Source organism: Coffea arabica, chromosome 10c, assembly GCF_036785885.1.
Source record: "Coffea arabica cultivar ET-39 chromosome 10c, Coffea Arabica ET-39 HiFi, whole genome shotgun sequence".
In the NCBI taxonomy this organism is placed as follows: Eukaryota; Viridiplantae; Streptophyta; class Magnoliopsida; order Gentianales; family Rubiaceae; genus Coffea; species Coffea arabica.
In genome coordinates, this window is record NC_092329.1 from 16,751,926 (window position 1) to 16,768,405 (window position 16,480).

The window sequence follows — 16,480 nt, forward strand, 5'->3', positions numbered from 1 at the left end:
TATATGTACACTTGCAAAAAATGAGGTATTTAGGTTTATAAATTTGAACCAAAAGATAAAGCCTTGTCAAAATGTAAGACTTGTCTCTTTTAAGGGTATGACCCATATGATTGATTGATACACTAATTAATTGATTGATATTTTGTCAATGATTGATTAGTATCTTCTATCAATCATGATTGATTCTATTAATTGATGCTTTAAACAGTTAATAATCAATCAAATCAATAAATTAGTTAGAGATATTATTCTTAGTTATGATTTATGGTAACATTTTCTTTATGGATGGAAAGCCTAGAGATTTGCTATTTACCAATAAGGATCCCCAATCTAACCTATAAATAGTATGTGATAATCCATCATGCGTTGTTTTTCCAATTAAGCATAGAGGTTCTCTTACTTTAAATATAAATTCTTTCTCTACTTATATTTTGCCATTTGCAGACACCAAAATTTGTATTTATTATTTTTATTCTTATTTCATTTTATTTATCTATTTATTCATTTCATTTTATTTCATGATATTTTATTTTTATTTCTTACTTTTGCTAAAGAAAATCATTTCAATTCATTTTTAGAAAAATTAGAAAGAAAAGAAAAGGAAAGGGCAAAAAAGAAAAAAAAAGAGAGAAGAGAAGAAGAAAAATCAAAATCAGATTTTGTAAACAAAAAAAAAAAGAAGAAGGGAAAACAGCACCTCATGCGTGCGTGAAAAGCACGCGCACGTCATCTTCATTGTTTCGTACATGGCCATGAACAAAACCATAGCACCGAAAGTTGGAGCTCGGATTTCATCCAATTCCACTCGTTTTTTTGTCTTTTCTTTATCCCCAATCTTTAGCCACCTCATCCATTAATTTTTATCAAGAGAGTTCTAGAATCAAAGCCATCTAATGGCTCTAAAATGCCTAGCAAACCTGGGTTTCATCCTCACTTTTGAGGTGAGGGTTTGAGAGCCTTTATTTCGTATAAATACCAACAAAATGCAAGGATTAGGGGTAAGAAAAGGAGAGAGGGGGCGGCGGAAACACAAAAAGAGAAAAAGGAAAGAACGGAGAGAGAGAAAGAAGAGGATACAACAGTTTCTAGGGAAAAAGCTTTGAGCTAGGGTGGGTGAATAGGCCTCTTTCGTGGCCAAAATTTGATATTCGTCTTAGTTTTTTAGGTTTATTTTTTTGTTTCTGCACTATCTATACTTGTCAACGAACAACTTCTCTTCAGAAAACTTTCGGAGAAAACATCTACAAGACCGTCAAATCGAACCCCAAAATAGCAGGGTTGTCAGCACTTGGACAGTTCTTTATTAGAAGGTTAGTGACCCGGTTCCTTTATTTGGCTGCATTATCTTCGGATCCTCCATGTTTATCTAGCTCTATTAAGCTTCAAAGCTAACCTGGTTCGTCTCTTTCTTTTCGTATACGTCTACATCTGCGTCATATGTACCAAGATTTGTTGCATTCGTTTGTTTCCTCTTTCTCTTCTGATTTGACTGTCTTCCGCTTTATTTTGCAGACCCCAGTCTAGATTTTCCTCTTTTTTTTGTTTGTTTTGTTCAATCTTGCATTTTGACGATGGGTTTTGTGAAATTTTGTGAGTGTTTGGGACCGGAGTTTTGTTTTAGATTGTCACATGCTTTCTGGGTTGTCAAACTTTCAAAGCATCAGAATGCTTTGAACAACTTTGCATGGGAGATTTGGAATTTGCATTTTGGCCTCCCAACTTTCATCTAACCTACTATGGCCTAATACCTGGAAAAATTGAATCAATTCCCCCCCCCCTTTAAGTTTTAATCTTCTTTTGCATATTTTAAATATGTTTTTGAACAAATTATTTCCAGATTTTAGCGTATAATTAAGGTTTAATATTTTTTTGATAGATTTAATGTCTTGTGCGTTTTGGTAACATAAGTAGGGTTTTGGGTTAAGAGTTATTTTGTTTGGGTTTTGATTGGGTTTTGGCATAGCGTTGGGAGATAAAGCTCATACATATTAGTTGGATTTGCTTGGGTAAAAAGAGTGGATTGGCCCGTATTTTGCTTTGGATTTGGGCAGGGGATTTTGGCCCAAGGAAATAATAAAAAGGGCCCAGACCCTTTGGCTTACAAATTTTGCTATGAAAATTGCAATTTGGTTCCTATACTTTTGAGTAATGTTACTATAACCCTAAAAATTTTGATTTTCTTTCAAATAGATCCTTAATGTAATTACAATGTGGTCCCTACACTTTATTTTTCTTCAATATTTACCCTTAATCTTTGTAATAATTGTAATTTAACCCCAAATATTTTCTTATTTTTGCAATTAAATCCCTAATAGCTTTAATTTCTTAAGTATAATTTATCTATCTTCTTTAATTGTTAATTATACTTCATTTAAATGCTTTTAATTGTTAGACTTCATGGTTATTTTCATTTTTTTATAATTTAGTTGTTAATTAAATTGGTGTCTTGACCATTTTGTTGATTTTGGAGTATAAATAGGGCAATCCAACCTCATTTAACTATTACTTCAAAGGAGGTATCTTCTAATATTATTTTAAATTCTCTTATGTGCTCCTATGTGCTTTTTATGTGTGATTGCATGTTTTGAGTGCTTTTCCTTGTATTTACTCATTTTATTCTTTTTAAATTTTCATTTATTATATTTTATTTTTGATGATTATTTGGACGGCATTTAAATTCTGAATGATAATAGATAGATGTTCAAGAGATGTATTTAACTTGACTATGTAATAGATAGATTTTTTTTGTCAAAAATGTAATTAGTTAGATGAATGAAATAGTTAGGTTAATATTTTTCAAATTCTCCACTTTAGATTATAGTTAGGATCCCAAATGTAATAGTTAAGTCTTTATGTGCTTATGTGTTTATTCGTTTTCTTTAGACTCTTTGCATCTACATATTATGTTTATGTTTTATGTGTTTCATGTGCTTTATGTGTTTAATTGTTTTAATTATATTTTATTTATTTATAATAAATGGATGACGTCACCACACTAATCCAATACTAGTTGTGGCATTTTTCCCGTTTTCTCACTAGTGAGAACTTATAGACATGGGTTAGTCTAATGTTAGACCCTTAGACCCGCCTACGCGTTAGAATTATATATTTGTATGACATTTATTGCATTTCATGCAAATTTTTTTAAAAATTTTTAGGGTCTTTTTTCTCATGTTGCATGATCTTTCTTCTATATATTATCTCCATCATTCCTATGTGCGCGAAATATGACATTTAGACTTGCATTCCATTTAGAAAAATAGAAATAAGGTAGTTCATTTGTTTGATTAGGTTAGGAAAATCACCCTTCAAATATAGGAAATGAACGAGTATAGCTTCTTAGTTTTAACATGCTCTTTTCCCCTCTATAAGAAGGAAAATTTGAGTCACAAATTTTAGCATCCTGTACCTGTTATGTTGCATTCTCTTTGTTTAGGTCATGTATATTTATCTATATGTTATAACTTCTTTTTCGAGTCTCATTTTTTGCATATTCGTGACCTCTTCTAAGAATCATTTTTGGACATCGCAATTAATGTAATTTGCACCATTTAAACTTAAAAAGACAATCCGACCCTCCCGATACCCCCTAGGTCTAAATTCGCATCTTAATGTAATAAGTTTTATAGCTTAGATTAAGAAAATTTTCGATTAAATCTCACAACTAGTTTTAACTAGATTAAAAGGGTGCCTTAGATTTGAGATTATCAAATTTTTGCCTTCTCTTTCTTCAACCGTAACTCGCGAACTATCTTCTCTTGTTTACAAAAATCTAGAGTCATCTAAAAGGGGTTTTATTTATTATTTATTTATTTAAAAATATATTTTGGATGATTTGGTACACCTAAAATCAATACTAAGTGACGACTAATATTTTTTCTAAAAAACCCTTTTTCGACTATTATTTTGGTCTCAAACCGTCGCATTTTCTAAAACCCATATTAGGCCCCTTTTTCTTTATTTATTTTCTAAAATCAAAATCTTTCTTTTTCAACCCCTAAATTTTATTTTCAAAAAATGGGGCGCTATAGTTGGCGACTCCATTGGAAATTTTTAGAGAGTCCAAACATTTGGTTTAGCCGATCCTTTTTTTTTTCTAACTCTTTTTACATATCACATTGGGATGTTTTAAGTTGCATTTTTTTTCTTTTTCTTCTCCTTTTTAGGATTATTGCATTTCACAAACGCAACCGCCTCTCACTTTCCGTGTACGCGATGGATAATTTACTTTCATTTATGTTATCGCATTTTTGCATTTGGGGTAGGGAAGTGTCACCCTAGAGCTTTCATGCATGCTCAATAATAATCCGTCCCCAAAGGAGCATTTCATACGTGCATACGCTATTTCTTTTAACCCCTCATTTTATTTCTTTTAGTAGTTGTCACACCACTCCTCCCTATTAGGATTATGATCGATTCACTTGGACATGTGCCCGTGACACGACGTGTACATAGCAATGCTGAGGAATCATTCAAACCACCAATTGAAGGTTTTGGTATTGATGACCCTTTGCCCTTTGGTCTGAAGGTTTGGGGGTCTGAAATCTAATCGAATCTAGATGTATTAGTGGGACCAACCTCATGCATTTATATTAGAAATTGCCTAGAATAGAGTTAACCTTACCCAATTAGGAACACTAGATACGAGGGGAGGGATTCTACCCTTCTTTCTTTATTTTATATATGTTTGTATCATTTTATTGAACTAACGTGTTATGTGTTGTTTATTGAACTAACCTCTCTTTGTTTTCTCTTCTTTTGCATTCACAAATCTTAGAAAATAAGAGTTTTGGCATGGTACTCTTTTAAGAACCCACCTTAGTAGACAGATTCTTACACGTTTGAATTACAAGTTATTACATTTTAATATCTTAATATTGCACCTCATTTTAGACCTACCCTGACATATAAAAATGGTTCCTTTAGGTCATATTTAATTCCTGTTATCGCATATTTACTCGCTTTAATAAAGTGACATCATGCATCAACCTTAGAGGAAATGCCATTTAGGGAATCCCACTTTAGGATTATGCCAACTTTTTCTCCCATGGGTATCTAACCCGTTATGGGATTTGCATATTTAAATTTTCGTTAAATCTGGAAGGGTGGGGCCCGTAAGTAAGGTATTTGACCCAGACTTTATGCTCCAGATGGACAGTTCCCGATGAATCAAACAGTTGCTGGTAGTTCCGATTGAAGTTCAGAGGTGGCCCGCACTCCTTTCACCTAGTGAAATCCATCAAGTAGCATCTCATTTAGAACCAATTGGAGATCTCAAAGACATTCAGTCGGGTGGTTACTTGGTAGAGGCTTTGGTACAATTATGGGACCCTAGTTACTCGGCATTTAGAATAGAAAATTGAGAAATGACCGTAACAATTGAAGAGGTAACCAGTCTTCTCAACTTGTCGGTGCGTGACACCGTAGTGATATTTCCATTTGCGTTCGGTAAAGTTGAGTTTTGTCATTTCATTGGATTAAAGGAATCTGTAGCACAAGGTTCTGATCAAAGTATAGATATGAAATTCCTATTTAACCATTTGCACTAAGAGATGGGTTTGAGAGACATTCTAGGAATTTTTCGTTTATGTCTAAGGCAATGTGGGAGCGAAAGAGATCGTGGATATATGGATTTGTCATGGCGGAAACTTAGCTCTTTTTGCGAAGGGACAAGAACATTGCCTTCAGGATCACTAAACTTAAGTTTGACCTCTTTCTTGGGATTAAGAACCTACCATACTCTATAGTACCGACCATTTTAACTGACATATTTGTCGTTTGTATCAGTTGCCAGAGGGAAGTGAAATTCTTCCATGGTCCAAATCTGATTTTGCACATATGGGTTATGGAGTATTTTACGAGAAAACTACCCGTTTTGGACAACTTGTCATTGATTGGATACAATTGGACAACAACCCATCACAAAGAGAATTGATAGGAATAATTTGCAGAGAAGTGCCTCAGAATACGTGGGTTTTTTGAAAATGTTGTTGGATTAAGAGATTAGATGGGTTTGGGATTGGATTGATTGCTTCATCTATTTAGGCCGATTTCTTGACCAATTATACAAGTAATTTAAAGCTGCTGGTAAGATTGGCATTATGCCTCCCAAAACCTACCCTAGAGGTGTTCCTGATGGATATGATTCTCAAACCATTTGCGCCTATCATTCTGGGAGTCTCGGTCACTCTATTGTCAATTATTGGGTATTAAAACATAAGATTCAAGGCATGATTGACGTCGGGGGCATAGTTTTCAGAAAAAGAGATAAAATAGAGTTGAATGTCAGCAAGAACTCTCTTCTCGAACACAGGAGTACTATAGGGGTTATTATTACTGATGAGGAGTTTGAAGAGCCTGTCCAATACAGTATGGATAAAAATAAAGTAATTGGGATAGTCGAGAAGCCATTTATACTGGATGAAGAACTCTTGAAAACTAATGGAAATCCTTTCGTCTTAGACTTGTCGGAATCTATGGTACTCGAATTTCCTGAGCAATCACTTGTGCACAACTTGCAAGAAGTACCATGAAATTATGATAAATCTGCCCTACTGATGGGGGATATAAAGGTGTCGAAGGACAAAATAGCTACTGTTATCAGATCTGGAAAAATCGTGGACGACTGTGAAATTCTTACTCAACCATAGACGAACGCTCTGTTATCCAAACCATCTGTAACTGAAAAGGAGGCACTAAATTTTCTCAAGTTGCTGAAAAGGAGTGAGTTGAAGATCATGGAATAGTTAGATAAGATGTCTACCCAAATCTCTATTCTAGACTTGCTTTTAACCTCCAAGTTACATAGAGAGCCATTGCTCAAGGTCTTAGGTGAGGCTCAAATACCGATAAATATTCTAGTTGACAAGTTTACTCACATTGTGGAGGATGTTTTGACTACCAATCTCATAAACTTTTTTCTGATGAGGATTTGACTCTTGAAGGGATTGGACATAATAAGGCGTTATATATCTTAATAAGGTGTAATGAAAAGTTGCTGCCAAGAGTCCTGATAGACAACAGATCCACTTTGAATATCTAGCCATGGAACACTGTTCTAAAACTTAGACTTCCTGATGCTAGACTGTGACCATTTGCAACGATAATAACAGGATTTGACGTTGCAAGAAAAGAGTCAATGGGCGAAGTTGATTTGGTACTAGAAATAGAATCCCCCCAATTTCAAGTAGTTTGTCAATTTATAGACTTTTTGCGTGTTTACAATGTTCTATTTGGAGGACCTTGAATCCACACTTCTAATGCTGTTCCATTTTTTCTCCATCAAAAGGTGAAATTCATTGTAAATGAACAACTGATCATTATGTTCACCGAAGATGACTACACCATGATTGTCAACTTTGGTTCGAGTGCAGAAAATGGTAGAAAATGTCTCAATTCTCCTCACCATGTGGCCGACATCGTGTCAGTTGGATGGATTTTCAAAAAAAGAATAGATGCACTTGAAGCCAGTGTCATAATGGTTAAGAAAATGATTCGAGAAAAGTATGAAATAGGCAAGGGTTTGGGGTGGAATCTGCAAGGCATTTTGGAGCCTATAGAGTTTTTGGGGAATAAAGATACATTTGGATTGAGATTTTAATCCACAGCTAAGGACAAAAAGGAGATGCAAGCTCATAAAAAGTGGAAAAGGAAGGAAAGCAAATTTTCATGAGTATTCCACCATTGCACTACATCTTTTCCCGTCCATCTAGGACAATCTTGTCTGAATTAGATGAGAAGAACACGATTGAGGTGATCAAGATGGGCTTGTCTCAGTTGTTCGTTGGAGTCCCTATGAGGATGAGCCTCTGGAAGAAATGGAGTTTCCAACCATCCCGAAAGAAGCTATGCAAAATTGGACAATTGATTAGCTTCCCTTTCAAAAGAAAATTTTGGTAATTTAGGGATATTCTCTTTGACCGAAATCCATGATAAAGGTTACTTTGTTTCTCACTATTTGTTTTCTTTTAGTATTATGTTAATATACATTTTGTTTAAATGAAATCCCGTTCCCACTGCACAGTTCCGGTTAATATGCTTTTGTTTTAACTGACATTTCATTTTGCAAAGTACTTGTCCTTATTCGAATGTCTGTCTACTTTTTTAAATTCAATGAAACGGAAGGTCTCTATTTATCTTCTATTATTTTCTACTTGTTTATTGTCCATATTACTTTATTTTTAGATGATCAAAAATAAAATTATTTGACCATTCGAATATCACCATTCTGAAATTCAATGATTGCAAACTCAATATCTCTTACGAATTTGAAATTATAGAATCCAAAATTCAAAATGAGAGTGATAGCGAGGAGGAACTTGGGTCTATTTCAAAAATTCTTAAATAATATGAAGAAAAATCCATATTGAACTTAGAAGAGACAGGAATAATTAACATTGGCACTAAGACGGAGGTTAAAGAGATCAAAATTAGTGTTCACTTGAATAAGGAATAGAGAAAGGAGATGACTGAATTTTTAACCATATTTCAAGATGATTTGAATGATCGTATGATAAAATATTTGAAATTTCTACAGATATAGTGGTCCAAAATTGCCGACTGATTCAAAATTTTTACCAGTAAAGCAAAAATCGTGCAAATTTAAACCAGTTATAAGTTTTAAAATCAAGAAGCAGATCGAGAAGCAATTCAACATCAGAATTATTATGGTGCCTTGTTATCCAATTTGACTTTCAAATCCCGTACCGGTTCCGAATAAAAGTGAAGAAGTGCGAGTATGTGTGGACTATAGGGATATCAACAAAACTAGTCCGAAAGATGATTTTTCGCTGCCAAACATTTACATTCTTCTAGACAACACTATGGGCCATGAAATTGAATCTTTTGGTGACTGTTTCGTCAGGTACTATCAAATTTTAATGACGGAGAAGATAGAGAGAAGACTGCTTTCATCACTCCATGTGAAAAATTCTGCGATCGGTTAATATCGTTCGGATTGAAAAATGTCACAACCACTTATCAACGAACCATAACCACTTTGTTTCATGACATAATTTATAAGGAAGTGGAGGTTTATGTGGAAAATATCATCATTAAATTCAAGAAGCTAAAGACCATCTGATTGACTTAAAGAAATTGTTCAAAAGGTTGAGAATGTACAATTTGAAATTGAATCCTACAAAATGTGCTTTTGGGGGCTCCCATCGATAAATTATTTGGATTTATTGTCAGTAAAAAGAGAATAGAGATTGATCCAGTAAAAATCAAAACGATTCGAGGGATGCTCATATCGAAAACTCAAAAGAACGTGAAAAGCTTTTTGGGGAAGATCAATTTTATCCATAGATTTATCGCTCAATTGATATCTACATGTGAGTCTTTGTTCAAAATATTGAAGAAAAACGCGCTAATGCATTGGAACGAAGAATGTTAATTGGCTTTTAATAAAATTAAGAATTATTTGTTGAACCCTCCGGTTTTAGCGTCACCTAAGATGGGTCGACATCTGATTATGTATCTATCTGCACTTGATGCGGTTGTAGAATGTGTTTTGGGACAACTGGCGACTCGGGAAAGAAGGAACAAGCCATCTATTATCTCAGTAAGAAATTCACTGGATACGAGATCGATTATTTCTTTTTTCAGAGAAGTTGTTGTACTTTAGTCTGAGCAGTTCAGAAGATGTGGTATTACTTACTCAGTCATACCACTTACTTCATTTTTTGTTTGATCCTCTGAAATATTTGTTAAAAAAGCCGATACCGACAGGGCATATGGTAAAGTGGCAGATGATGCTTTCGGAATTCAATATTGTTTTCACTACGCAAAAGGCAATCAAGGGGCAAGTCATAGTAGACCATTTGGCCGAAAATCCAAGGAAAGATGATTACTAGCCATTGCATACCTATTTTTCTGATGAGCAGATCTTATTTATTGGTGCATCAGAAGATATGAATGAGTAATACCCTGGGTGGAGACTATTCTTCGATGGCATTTTGAATTCTTTTAAGGTCGAAATCGAAGCTATTCCGGTGTCACTTGAGGGAAACCATTATCCCGTCGCTGCTAAATTACGATTTCCTTGCACCAAAAACATGGCTGAGTATGAAATTTGCATTTTTAGATTGAAAATGGCATTAAAAATGGAGAAAAAGGATTTGATAATGTTCAATGATTCTGATTTACTAGTGCATCAAACGCTCAAGTTGTGGGTGACTCAAGATTCGAAAATTATGTCATACCATTGCAATCTGCTTAGTTTGGCCAATAAGTTTTGAAATTTGGAGTTTAGACATATCCCTTGCACTTGCAATGCTTTCGCTGCTACTCTGACTACCTTATTTTCTATGATTCAACATCCAGATGAGTTGGAAATTGGACCTATTCAGATTCAATTCTAGGATAAATTGGCACATTGTTTGGTTGTGAAAGAGACCTCTGATGATCGTCCATGGTATAGCAATATCAAGGAATTCATAAAGACAGGATCTTACCCTTCGGACGCTGATTCAGCTGCCAAGAGTTTCTAGTGTAGAATGTCGTCAAAATTCTTTTTGAACGAAGAGGTGTTATATAAGAAGACATCAGATTTGGGTCTTTTAAGATGCATCAATAGAAATGATGCTAATTATATGATGAAAGAAGTGCACAGTGATGTATGCGGACCACACATGAATGAGCATTTATTGGTTAAAAAGATCATGAGAACAGGGTATTTTTGACTCACCATGGAGCATGATTGTGTAGATTTTGTCAGAAAATGCATAAAGTATCAAATGCATGCCGATGTTATACGTGCTCTTCTTACAGAACTACATAGTATGACTGCTTCTTGGCTATGCTCAATATGGGGAATAGACGTGGTTGGAGTTATTGATCCCCCTGCCTCGAATGGGTTTCAATTCATCCTTGTGGTGATATAGTATTTTACCAAATGAATCGAATCAACGTTTTACAAGAATGTAATCAAGACAGTAGTAACCGATTTTCTGAGAGATCACATTATTTGTCGTTTTGAAGTGCTAGAAACACTGATTGTTAATAATGCAAGGAATTTTAATAATGACATGGTAAATAGATTGTGTGAACAGTTCAAGATCAAATACTGAAATTTTGCTATCTATAGGTCTCAAATAAATGGAGCTGTGGAGATCGCAAACAAAAATCTAAAGAAAATTATTTGCAAAAAGACGGAAAGACGTCGAAATTGGCATGAAAAACTGCCGCATGCATTAATGGCTTATCGGACTGCCATCAAAACTTCTATTGGAGCAACACTTTATGCTCTCATGTATGGAATGGAAGCGATATTACCAGCAGAGGTTAAAATTCCATCCTTGCGCATATTAATAGAAACTCAATTGGAGAAAGGCGAATTGATTAAACAATGACATGAGCAACTATCTCTGATTGATGAAAAACGGTTAAATGCTGTTTGCCATGAACAATGTTATCAAAGGCGAATGACCCGTACTTACAATAAAAAAGTCAAATCTTGCATATTCCAAGAAAGGGACAAAGTCTTGAAACAATTCTTCCTATTGAAGATGAAACTAAAGAAAAATTTGTTCCAAATTGGCAAGGGCCATTCATTGTTAAGAAGGTATTGCTTGGAGGAGTACTCATTTTCACGGAGATGGACAGACAGGTTTTTTCTCAACATATCAATTTAGATATGTGTAAGAAAATTTTCATCTAATTATGTGAATTTTCTTTTTGAAATACTGCCTTGGGTGGACTAAACAACGGGCCTTCTTCTTTTTCCTTTAAACATTTTATCCCTAATTTTTTTCTTTGAGCCTCTAGAATAATCTGCTTTTTCCATCTGATAAATCCCTAAGGGTCGCAAACCCCATATTGGGGCAGGTTTTATTTTGCATTTAAGAAAAAAGGAGTAAGGTACACAGAAACAAAGGAAAAATAGGAGAAAACTCAATCTAAAAATTAAACTGGGACAATTTTTTAGTTTCAATAGCCTTATACTGGGGCAAATTTCATAGGATGCGGTCCTAGGACTTTTTGAAACCCCTTTAAAGATCTACATTCGAACCTTAATATTTCTTAACACCCCACCTGATCCTATTACAAAAGCCAAAAGGCTCCCGACCTTCGTCTTAACGGTATTTCTAATAGAAAATTTTTTAATCAAATAGCAAGTGATGTAAATACACCTTCATCAATTTTGCATGGGAAGGATTATTACACTGATGCCATCAATCTTGAAACATATTTATGAATCAATGGAGGCTATTGTTATATTTGCTCATTAGGTGAAAACCAGAAGGGCGCCTTTTTAAAAAAAGAAGAAAGAAAAATAAGAGAAAACAAAAAGCAAAAGTAAAAGAATAGCAAATAAATGGGTGGAGGCAACTTTGGTGAAAATCCGAAAAGGCACTAAGGTAGGATTTGAAGTACCAACTGAGCCGTGAATGAAAAGTCGGGGGTCGATTATTAAGAAACTGATGACTATGTTCATTTGAATACACTGAATTTCAGGAATGTGATATTCGAAGGGGTCAAATACGACATTGTTCTCATCATAGAAGGGCCATTCAAATTTATATCTAAATTTTCAAGTCATTTTCGTAAACTTAATAAGAGTAATTTTCTCGTTGAAAATCATTTTTACTCTATTTTGTGTCATTGCATGAAATAATTTTATCTAAAACTTTTACGTGCTTTTCATTGAATTCAGCCAAGAGACAATTCCCGTAATTTATCGTAATTGGTGCATAAATGTATATCTCATAGTATAAGCGTGATTGGCTGAGTTCAGATACTAGCAGATCAAGAGAAGATTGCGCAAGATTTCTAAATCGGATAGTTCCTCGACATAAAAAATGTCATGTTTATAGGATTTTCAAGACTCGAGGAACCGCACGGTGGTGACATTATATTTCGTCACGATTATTTTTATTTTCTTTTGTAGGATTGGATTACGCACGTCTTCTTAAACGAAGAGGAAGAAACAACAATTATTTAGCTAAGTCTGATCTACATTGAGACAAATTTTTTTTCACAAAAGTGACATCTAATTCTATAAATAAATTTAATGTTTGCAAAAAATGCTCTTTTTTTATTTTTTTTCATATAATTATTATTTCTTTGGATTTGATTTTTATCCTACCAACCTGTTATTCCTGTTGGGTTTGAGTTTTATCCCACCAATCGTTATTTCGTTGGATTTGGATGTTATCCCACAAACTATTTATTTTGTTGGATTTGAATTTTATCCCGTCAATCGTTATTTTGTTGGAGTTGGATTTTATCTCAAGAACCATTACTTTGTTGGGATTGGACTTTATTCACAAACCGTTATTTTGTTGGGGTTGGACTTTATCCCACCAACTCGTTATTTTGTTGAGTTTGGGTCTTGTCCCACCAACTTTTATTTTGTTGAATTTGAATCTTATCCCATCAACTGTTATTTTATTGGGATTGAGTTTTATTGCACAAACTGTTGTTTTGTTAGGTTTGAATTTTATCCCACCAACTAGTTATTTGGGTAAAAATATACGGAACCCCCCTATCGTTTAGAAACATACACATAAACGCCCTAAACTTCATAATTAAAGTGGAAATAGACTTTTTAACCAGTTGAGTTACCGGCTGCAGGTCGAATACCCAAAATACCCTCATTTATAATAGAGAGGGACAGAGAATGAACAACTGACTATTTTCTCGTTCATCCTGTGTAAGAAAAAAGAACCCTAAGACAAGGGATTTGTATACTAAATTGTTACTGAAATATCATGAATCTAAGTTGAAAAAGTCGTGGCTGCATTCTATCGCGAAGAAGGGAGTGACAGATTGGTGGTTGTATCTGATCGTGAAGCTGCATTCGGTCGCGAAGAAGGGAAAGACAGATTGGTGAGGAAATTTGATCGTGAAGCTTGTTCGATATTTCTAGGTAAGAATCAGAACTTATTGTTCAATATTCAGTCCATTTAATGTTTAGGATTTGTAATTCTTTTCCAATTTGTTTATTCCTTTTCCACATTACCCCACATTACCCCATATATGTCATTTTTATAGTTGGTGGCCCATATATAGGTGATTTATCAGAGAAAATGAGGTTTAAAAATGTAAAGATTTTAACCTTTTTAGCTTTTTTTGGAGAATGTGGGTCTTTTTTGGAGTATGTGGTTGATGTCAGGAGGAAATAATATGTGTCGGGTTTGGATTTGACTACAAATCAGATTTCACTTAATAATCTGATTGTTGTTATAACTAATTGTTGTTATAATCTGAAAGTGTGATGTAACTTAATATAGTTTATTAATCTATATTTGAATTCTAAAAGTGTTGATTAAATAATTTAGGTTGGGGACCATGTCAGATCCTTTTAGGACAGTGGATATCCACATGCACTATGGTGGGCTGTTTATACATCATCCCAATATTAGGTATACAAGTGATTTAGTGAGAGTGTTTCACAATTGCGACCCTGATGAGTTATCAACATTTTCATTATTCAACCTATACTCCAAAATTGAAAAAGAAGCGGCATGTGCAAAATTTTGGTATTCCATTCCAGACCATGATGTGGATGTAGGTGTTATTCCAATAAATGATGATGTGGACATAGAATTGTTGACTACCTATTATGAAGGGCTTTCTTATATGCATATATATGTAGAGGCAGGTTAGACGCCTCTCAAAATTATCTCACCAGATTGTAAGCTCTTATTTGAAAGAGTGACGAATGATGGTCCACTTGTTTTACCGTACAATGAAGGTTCTTCAGAGGTAAATTCAGATCTGATTAGAAAAGGTGCTGGAGCTTCACAAAATCCTGTTGATCTGACTGGTTTTGAACCATATATTGGTGATACAAGAGGGCAAGAAAATGATTTAGATGGCCCAACTGCTGTAGAAACTAATGATGTCACACAAAATTCCTTCGAACCAACTAAGAAAAATAGAAGAAAGGGTGGTAAAACTCCATCGAGGAAGTGACAAACTGTGGTGCAACCTGTGAAGAGAGCTGCTAGAAAAACTGTCAGAAAATTACTTCAGCAAACAACCAGAATAGATGCTGTCGATAGCCAGCAAGAGGTTTCTTCAGTGAACCAAAGTAAAGAAGAATGTGAAAATCAATGTAACTTTGACAGAACCTCTGTTGAGACCAACCAAGTCAACAATGAACAGCAGCACCACAGTGATGGAAACGAAGAACCTAATCCGAATTGGTTGAGAAAGGGCCTAGAATTTGCAGAAGATGAGGACATCTTTGCAACTGCTGGTTCAACTGTACCTCAAACAAATCAGCAAATTGGTGACTTGAATGAGCAGCAGCAACAACATCAGCAACCACAAGGTGAGGAGTCTACAGCACAGCATCAGCAAACTGAAGACTTGAATAAGCAGCAGCAACAACATGAGGAAGCACAAGGTGAGGAGTCCACAGCACAGCATCAGCATGGAGGAGACCAACCTATTGGCCTTGACAGTGAGGAATGGAATGAACCTGTGACTGCAGATGAAGACTTCCTATATTCTGGTGATGAAAATGGGCCTGACTACTCATATTTCAATGCTTCAGTGGAGTTTAACAAGCCAAATTTTGAATTAAAGGTTGGGAAGAAATTCACTCATTTTACAAAATTTAGAGAAGCACTTGTGGAATGGAACATTAGAGAGGGATACGAAGTTTTATATATCAACAATGACAGTTGGAAGATAACTGCCAAATGTGCAAAAGGATGTTCTTGGAGGATTCATGCAAGCAGAGTTAATAGGACTGACACTTTTCAAATCAAAACACTAAAGGGAGAGCACCATTGAGGCAGAGAGTACGCTAACAAGAATGCAACCTCAACTTATCTGAGCAGAAAGTTTCAAGAGAATGTTCGAGATGACCCTAATTGCAGCTTGGATGACATTATTAATGATGCCAGAAGAAGATTCATGGTTAATATATGTAAGTCCCACAGACAACCAAGAAGGGGGGTGAATTGGGTTGATTAAAATCTTAACCAAATTTATGCACTTTTTCTTTAATAAAAATTTACCTTCTTTTCTAGTAATGATCAACCAAGTAGATTAGAAGACAAGAGCAATATTGATCAGAAACACAAGTATAGACAAGTAATGAGAATTTTATTAAATAGAAAAGTAAATTAGGGAATCAAACCAAGTGTCTACCAAGCTATCCTCAAACTTGAAGACCAAACACTAGGAAGAGCAACTTCTCTTTGATGAAAGAAGATCAACTAGATGTACAATGGAGGGAGCACTTCCTCCTTGCCCTAAGCCTCACTTAGTCAATCCAAGAAGTTTTACAATCACTCAGAAAACCCTCAACAAAGCTACACTAAAGATCCTTTCAATCACAAAAGAAATGCTCACCAGAAATTCACACCACTTTAAAACAAATCTTGCTTTGGAGACTATTTTCTAGCTAAAATATCTCTTGAGATCTTGTAAACAAAGTGTGCAAAAGTTCCTTCTTGGTTCAGACCAGTTTGATTTTAAAGAAAATCAGAAATGGGCTTCATCAATGCTTCCAACGGATAGA